Here is an 8,371-nt window from a genome sequence, read left to right as displayed (position 1 = left end):
GCCTTTGCAATGTCTCGCTTGCATCCCAAGCACACTGTCGTCAGACTCCCCATTGTTCTCGGTGCCCTTGGTTTGGCACCGATCTCTTGATCTCTTGGCACAGATCAGGAGAGGGCCCGGGTTCTCCACCACTCTGGGTAATGCAGAAGGCTGCACAGTTGGGGAGTCTCCATTTTCTCCGGAAAGTTCTTGTTGGGTTCGACTAGGCAGCGTTTCCTGCGAGATGTCCCATTCGCTGTCTGGACTGCGTGTAGAGGGTCCAAGGGTCCTGAGCTGATGATGAGCCTTACCAGCCTGACTGTGCCAGGATCACCCGAACCCTCTCTCTAGCATATTTCATCTTAATCTGCAAACATAACAATATTCCAGCCAACAAACCTGATCTTGTCCCGTTTAATAAAGCCAGTGAATTTATTCATGTCATTGAATTTTCTGTCCCTTTGGACAGCATTGTGATTGGCAAGATTAGGAAAAGCATGCTAAATATGCGGACCCATTGTTGACAGACGAGTGTCCGCATTCCTAACCGGGAGCACAGCCCTTCTGACACTCTGGGTAATGCAGAAGGCTGTAGTGTTAGGGAGCCTGCATATTCTCCGGAAAGTTCTTGGTAGGTCGGACAAGCCAGCGCTCCCAAGGAGAGCAAGGGCAAGGACAAAGGCCCTGAGCTGATGATGAGCCTTACCAGCCTGACTGCCAGGACCACTCGAACCCTCTCTGCTGCATGCTAGTTGTAATCTGTAAATCGGATTGCCAACAATTTACTGGGTGTCCAACTGCACTTCCAGTGATATTATTTACATGGAGCAGAAAGGAGCTAGGAATGGATGTTGGGGTTGCAAGGATAATACATTCGTTCAAAACATTATCCTTGAAGAGGCAAACACTAACCATACCAGCGTAACGTGTCAATGGGCTAGATAGACTACAGGAAAGCTTACGATTCCCTACCTCAAGAATGGATTTTGAGGCCATTAGAATGTATTGACCTCCCTTACCGATTACTTATTAATTCTTTAATGAATCTTTGGCCAACTGAACATGACAAGTATCGCTGAGGGTACTGACCTCAGACCATATTCTGTCAGGAATTTTGCAGGGCGATTCTCTTAGTGCTTTACTTTCCTTTTTGTCATTAAATCCTGTAAACTTTTCGCGTAACAAAGAGGAAGGTTATCGTCCTGGACCTCTTCAGCACAGATTCCCAACACCTCTTACTCACCTCCTTTACATGGATCACCTTGAACACATTGAAAAGCAATAATCCACACTCAAAACATAATTATTTTCCTTGTGAAGTCCTTTTCACCAATGACATTCGCATGCACCATTATCCATCAAAAACAAGACAAGACAGAAGAAAGAGGATCAGTCGGTTTACTGGAAGAAGGGTTATCTCATGGAAGGTCAGGCCAATACGTATGTCTGACTGACTGAGTGAGTTTAGTTTTACGCCGCTTTTAGCAATATTCCAGCAATATGACGGCGGGGGACACCAGAAATGGGCTAAACACATTGTGCCCATGTGGGGAATCGAACCCGGGTCTTCGGCGTGACGAGCCAACGCTTTAACCACTAGGCTACCCCACCGCCCTCCAATACGTATGTGGGCATGCAGGTTAGAGACAAGGTCCAGAATGCCAGGCAGAATCTGGAGTTAAGAGATGAATGATAAAGTTAAAGTCATAAACATTTATGCTAGTGTGCACTTCCTTTCTGATTCTTTTGCTATTATTGATTGGGCGAAACAGGAAATTCTGAAAATGATAGTATCACACAAAGAATAATTTCGGCCAATAGATGCCACCTATCCAAGCTCTTCCCTCAACCGTTTATTTTTTATCAATTTATTAAGAGAGCGTGGTCTGATTTGACGTGGAAACTTTGATAAAATTCATTTCAAAATGAACACTTTTAGTAAGTCTTAAGGTACATGGTATTCATTTAGTTGCATCTTCTCTTTCTGATACTGATGTGTTTCCCGAGTCGAGCAAGCTCGTCTACAAGTACGTGTTTCCGCCTCAGGCTAAGAGGGACGGAAGTTGTAAGAGCATTCCGGACTTAAGGAAACCCCACCACGTGTCTGTATGATGATATATAGGTGCAATGTTGTTTGTTTTATGGAGGTATGAGGGTAAATACTAAATATAGAGTGTGAAATAATCTCATCTTGCTCACCATTACTTATTGGGTGAATGGAAATAGTTATCCCATTTCAACAATAATTATAACAATTACTGAATTCATTGAGTGTCTTATAGTTCATGAACCATCCTACTGCACCTCCATTGATTTTATGTACATGGAACAGGAAACAACCAGAAATGGATGTAACGTTTGCAAAGATCACTTGGTGGTTCAAAAGAAGTTTCTGCTGTTTTTGTCAACGAACCAAGGATGTTGGACATAACCTCAATTTCAGTGTTGGTAACGTTGATGGATCTGTACTGCTGGACGGTCAGCACATGGGTGTAAACAAAGCGGAATGCCATATCAAACACACACAGTTTTCTTCCTGGGAAAGTATTTGGGAGTCTACAATCCTTTGATTCGACTTGGCAGCGTTTCGTTTCGTGGGAGAAGTACTTTGGTTAGTTGCCTGGGCTGGGTGTAAAGCGACAAAAACCTACCCATGATGATGAACCTAACCAACCCCTAAAGCGACAAAACCTACCCATGATGATGAACCTAACCAACCCCCTTGAAATATGGTAATGTCCTTGCACGTGACTACATTTATAGTAACGCTTTTGTTAAATCAAGGAGAATATTTATAACGTGCCTTTTCCAGGCTCGATATCCTGCTCAAAGCGCACAACTTGATCATTATTCACTTGTGAACGACCAAGTGATCCTTGCAAACGTCTTAGCCTCTCTTAGCCTGGTCTTAAGTGACGATAGCCCAAGCTGCCTGTTAGGCGCTAGAAGGTTAATGGTCTCACTAACCGGGTACCCATTTTCCGCTGGGTAAACGGAGGCAATTTTGCACAAACTCGCTTGCCTAAGGTGAGACCCATCGTTGTGGGGCAGAAAACTCTCAGGAGTCAATTTGCAAGCTGTCACACACAGTCACCCATCCAAGACCTCTCCGCGCCAAACGTTGCTTACTTTCCACTGATTGTGACCTGAGCTCTATGCACAGGACCGCACGTCATCACGCAATTACTGACTGGAACCAGATATTATATACATTAGATTGTGAATCCACCTATGTTACAGTACCGAGAAATGCCACTATCTTTGTACATGCGGCAAAAGTTGAGTGAACATCAGATGGAAGCAGAAACAAGCACCAGATAAATAAGACACTATCATCTACATATATATCCTACCTGTTGAATGACCCCAAACCACCCAAAATATTGGAACCAAAATACAGATCAAACCGGACTCGAAGATAACATCGAGATAACTCTATTTCGGAACAAGGGGAGGGACGACAATATCAATGAAGATTCTACCAGCACCCGAAGTGTCTATCTTTCGCTGTGATATAGCTGACATAAAAGCGGCATAAAAAGGCACTCAGTTACTCTCCTTGTCTTACCTCACGCACACACACTCGCGCTCATTTACTTACCCATGATTATATAATTTGTCTTCAGTAACCCATACTTGTCATAGGGGCGGTGGGGTAGCCTGGTGGTTAAAGCATTCGCTCGTCACGCCGAATACCCGGGTTCGATTCCCCACATGGTTACAATGTGTGAAGTCCCGGCCGTGATATTTGGGGAATATTGCTAAAAGCGGCGTGAAACTCAACTCACTCACTAACTCACAGAGGCTCGGTGACTTGGTTGATGCATGCCATCTATCTAAGTTGGGGAGTTCAATGCTCATGACATCAATCACTGGATTGTCTGCCACACAGCACGAAAATGGGTAAGTGCGACGTTAAACAAGAACCAAGCAAACTGGCATAATAAAGATGAAATGAACACCCTAGTTTCCCTTACAGCTTCATCTCGCAGTGTCTACGCCAAATCTAAGGTCTCCGACCTCAAAATGTACACAGATTTTGTCAAGTCACTCTTAGAAAGAGACCACGATATTGCTTCCTGTCCTGTGACGTCATTGTGGGACGGGCCTGCTCGGCACGGACTGGACAAAGGGAGGTAACTGTTGTCAGGGATTGGGTCGGCGTTCCCTATTGACACAAGTGTGGTTTGCGCGGAAAGGTACAGGAAACTTCATTTTGAGATTAAACGTGTTCACAACTAATGTGATTAATTATTTTTGTTAACGATATGAAAAAGTTACTGTTTACAAGTTACTAGTCTTTGACTGAATAGAAACGGTTAGGAACAGCCTTGAATGTACAAATGTAGACTCCTTGTCTTTTAATTATTTTTTCGCTGAAAAAAGAAATAGAGTGAGTGAGGATGGTTTTACGCCGATTTTAGCACTATTCCCACAATATCACGACGGGAAGAAATAGAGGTTTACTCCAGGATTTGAGAATGATAGTGTTGGCTATATTTATCATGCATATGATTGCAACATGAAATTCATATACACTAGACGCCAAAAGAAACGTTACTCTCCTACCTTTATGAATTACTGAAAAACTATCAAAGATAAGTTTTAGTTTACAAGAACGCTTAACAACACAGCTTTATGCAAAAAAACGAAAACAAATTCTCAAATGCATTCATTTTTAGGTGAAATGGATTTTTTTCAGACGAGTTAAATTGTCCTATATTTGTCCATGCCGAAATAAACCAATAATAGTGATTTTGATGTCCAAAAGAAAGGCTGAAATAAAATTCTGCTTTGGGACAATGATAAACCATTTAAAGTCACAATTTTTCAACTACTATAACAAGAAACAACTGTTGTAGAGTGTGTAAACTTGTCAAATAATCATTCCTATGATTTCAGTCTTTTAAAACATTTTCTGCTGATTTGCATTAGTGAAAGCAAGTAAACCGCGTCTTTGATATTGTGAAAAAATGTTTAGGAACATCTAAATTTATCTTTGTTAATATTTTTGCTTGCAAAGTAACACTTGTCCATTTTCTGTTTACACGTAGCAATATCAATCGCCCAAACGCAGCAGTATTCAAGCAGTATTTGCATCCATTTCAAATGTGGAATGATTCTATAGGGTATAAAGAGAGCCTAGAATACATGATCTGATACACAAGTACGAGAAATGTGCCACGATTAACAGCTGAAGGGAGAGAAAGAACCATTGGGATGGTGCAGATGGGGTCGACATACAATGCCGTTGCCAACGCCCTCGGAAGCCACCGTATCACGGTTATAAGACTTATTCAAGGCTTCAGACAGACTGGGGTCACTGTAGACAGCCAAAGACGTGGACGTCCACGCATCACAACGCCAGCTGAAGATAGGTACCACCGTCATGAAGGAAGGAGGGTAACGTTTCTTTTGGCCTTTAGTGTACATACAAGTAAACATGTGGTCCGAGATAGTTTCACGACTGACAGGGTAAGGTTTTACGTCACTTTTAGCAATCAGTATAACTTTTCACATTGAACCCATATGAGGAATTGAGCCGGGTCTTCGAAGGGAGCTGTTAGCATATAGCGTACATACATAATGTACAGTACAACCAGAAATTATGGAGAATTTAAAGATTGTAATTTGTATAATTTTTTTCACTCATTACTCACGTATTAAATGTGAATATTAGCAGAACATAACTCCAGATTCAAAGACAGGTGAACAGTAAGTATTTTGTCAAGTCACCATGGGCAGCAATGCAGGCTTCAATGCGGCTGGGCATACTACTGATCAAAGAAGTTAGAAAGTCGTGGTCAATGCTGTCCCAATATCGGATCACCTCTTCTTTCATTTCAGCAATATTTGTCAGATTTTTCTTATTGACACTTTCCTTCATAAGTCCCCAAACATTTTCTATTGGATTTAGGTCAGGGCTATAGCTTGGCAAATCTAATAATGTCCTATTTTGGGTCCGAAACCAGGCCTGTGAATGCTTTGAATGATGTTTTGGGTCGTTGTCCTGCTGGAAAATCCAACCATTTCCATAGAACACGTGAGCAGATGGAAGTAAATGTCCCTCAAGAATATCTGTGTACCGCTCACTGTTCATATTCCCTTCAAATACACAGAGGGGCGTTGCCCCTAACACAGATATGCCACCCCACACGTTAAATTTCGGACTGTACTTTGGGCGCTGATACAAAGGCTTTTCAGTTTGTTTGGTCCAGAATTTCAGTGTATTAGGAAACAGCCACACAGAACTTTCATCTGAGAAAATCACATTGTCCCAGTTAAAATTTCTATGCTGTAAGCACCAATTCACCCTTCGCTCCTTTTGTTCAGGTTTCATGATCGGTGATGGAATTCCTCGACTTTTCTTCCAACCCATTGCATGCAGCTCAGTTCTAATTGTCTCCATACAGACAGCCACAGTTCCTCTATCAATCATATCCAGCCTTAAGTTTTCTAAACTCCTTCGTTCATTTTTAGAAACAAGAATACCAAGCTGCCTCCTGTCACCGACAGTCAATTTTCTGGGCCTACCTGCGCCTCCCTGGTGCTCAATGCCATATCCATTTGCAATGTTTTTCAAAACACGATAAACAGTGGACAAAGGGATACCTGTTCTACTTGAAACCTCTTTAGCTGATCTGATGTCCTTGTTATAATTCTCTAAAATCAACTTCCACTTCTCTAAATCATCCATACTGAGGATAACTGAAAATGTCGTCTGCTAGCAAGTAAACAAAGGGGGATAACTCTTCACAAACTAATGAAAAAGGATTAACGGAGTTGTCTCTATTGAATGAAACCAAGCACTTGATAGCTGGTCAAGGTTATTTATACTGGAAATCCAATTAAACATATTCCTAAAATTCTCAATATTTTCTGGTCATACTATAGTTAGTATTACGTTTAGAATTTAGTTATTAGTATTAGTATTTAGATTAGTTTAATCTTGATATTGATAGAACTAGTTTGCATTACTATTAGTTTACCTGGTCGATAATGGATGAGTTACACGCCACAATGGTATAGCTGGAATTTTGGTGACGGCGTAAAACAACATTCGTTCCACAATACCACGGACACCACATCTAATGTGTCTGTAACTTGGAAAACACTGTGTTACAATGTGAGTTTAGATATGAGGCTGGTTCGGGAATCAGGATTCACACCCTTAATATATTTAGAAGATAGAGCTACTCTTTTTTCAATTTATCTTTTTTTTAAGACCGCAAAACTGAAAACTGAACAGTTTTATAATATTCATTCTAGCACGACTGATAAGCGTTTTAAAACCGGAGTCTTTGTCGCGCGAGAACACAAGGCCTGAAGGAGCCTATATCCTGGAAATTGCTTGGAATCGTCAGTTGGGGGACAGGTTGAGTAATGAGCAAAAAGACATTTTCAACAACATAAATGCTTTATTTCAGGAACCAGTATGCTTGTATTTGTAACAAGTAGCATAAATAGATTACAAAAAGTATGGTTTATACTGTGAGTAAGTACAATTATTTGATTTTCCTCAAGCGAATTATTTTTCTCCCCTACTGTATGACAATCGACTCGCCCCAATTCAAGCAGTCGCTGCTAACTTTATTCACGGAAGTAATTTTTCAAAAACGCGACTATTCCCAGTTTGGAAAAGACCTGACATGCCAGCTTTTATGTGGGAAACATGGACAGTGGAAGTGGAAGCATTTGCGTATATATGGTTTTGATGAGCTCTCAGCCAATCAGAATCGAGTATCGCATCATTCACATCATTGTCGTGCTAGTATTTGTGTTTACCATGTTTTGTCTCATGCTTTAGCAAATCTAAACAAACACCTGTAAAATAAAAGTACCTGAATGGAAGGGGTTAGCAGAACACCTGGTGCTCTCACTGATTTTCAGTGATCCGTTCATAAATATCGAGGTTTACATCAAATGCAAATTCTACCATGGCTACGTGAAATGCTGGATTTTGATTGGTCAATCAATAAAATTAGACCTATCAATTTTGGATTGAAAATTCGTCTGATTTCATGACCACTTCACTGCGCACGGATACAACACTGCCGCATCAGCTCGACCACCAACATGGATATTATCAACACAACAGACGTGATGGAAATGCTGATAAAACATTTATTAAAACTCGAAAAATACAATTATTATATGATTTATCCTCCACAATTATTAGGGAACCTCACTATCATATAACCTTCTATAATAAAAATATTCAAACTCAATTACAATACACAGCTCCAAACATAAACAAACAATATCTAACATGTAAATCAGAAAGCCTTGTGAATTTCATCCCTATATCTATACAAAATGTGCAGCAAATCCTTACTAAACATTTACCTACCTGGTAAATGGTATATTTGTTTCCGTTTAGAATCATAAGAAT

This window comes from Haliotis rubra, unplaced genomic scaffold, assembly GCF_003918875.1.
Source record: "Haliotis rubra isolate DU_JTF1 unplaced genomic scaffold, ASM391887v1 Scf549, whole genome shotgun sequence".
NCBI lineage: Eukaryota > Metazoa > Mollusca > Gastropoda > Lepetellida > Haliotidae > Haliotis > Haliotis rubra.
This window is presented reverse-complemented; position numbering follows the sequence as displayed.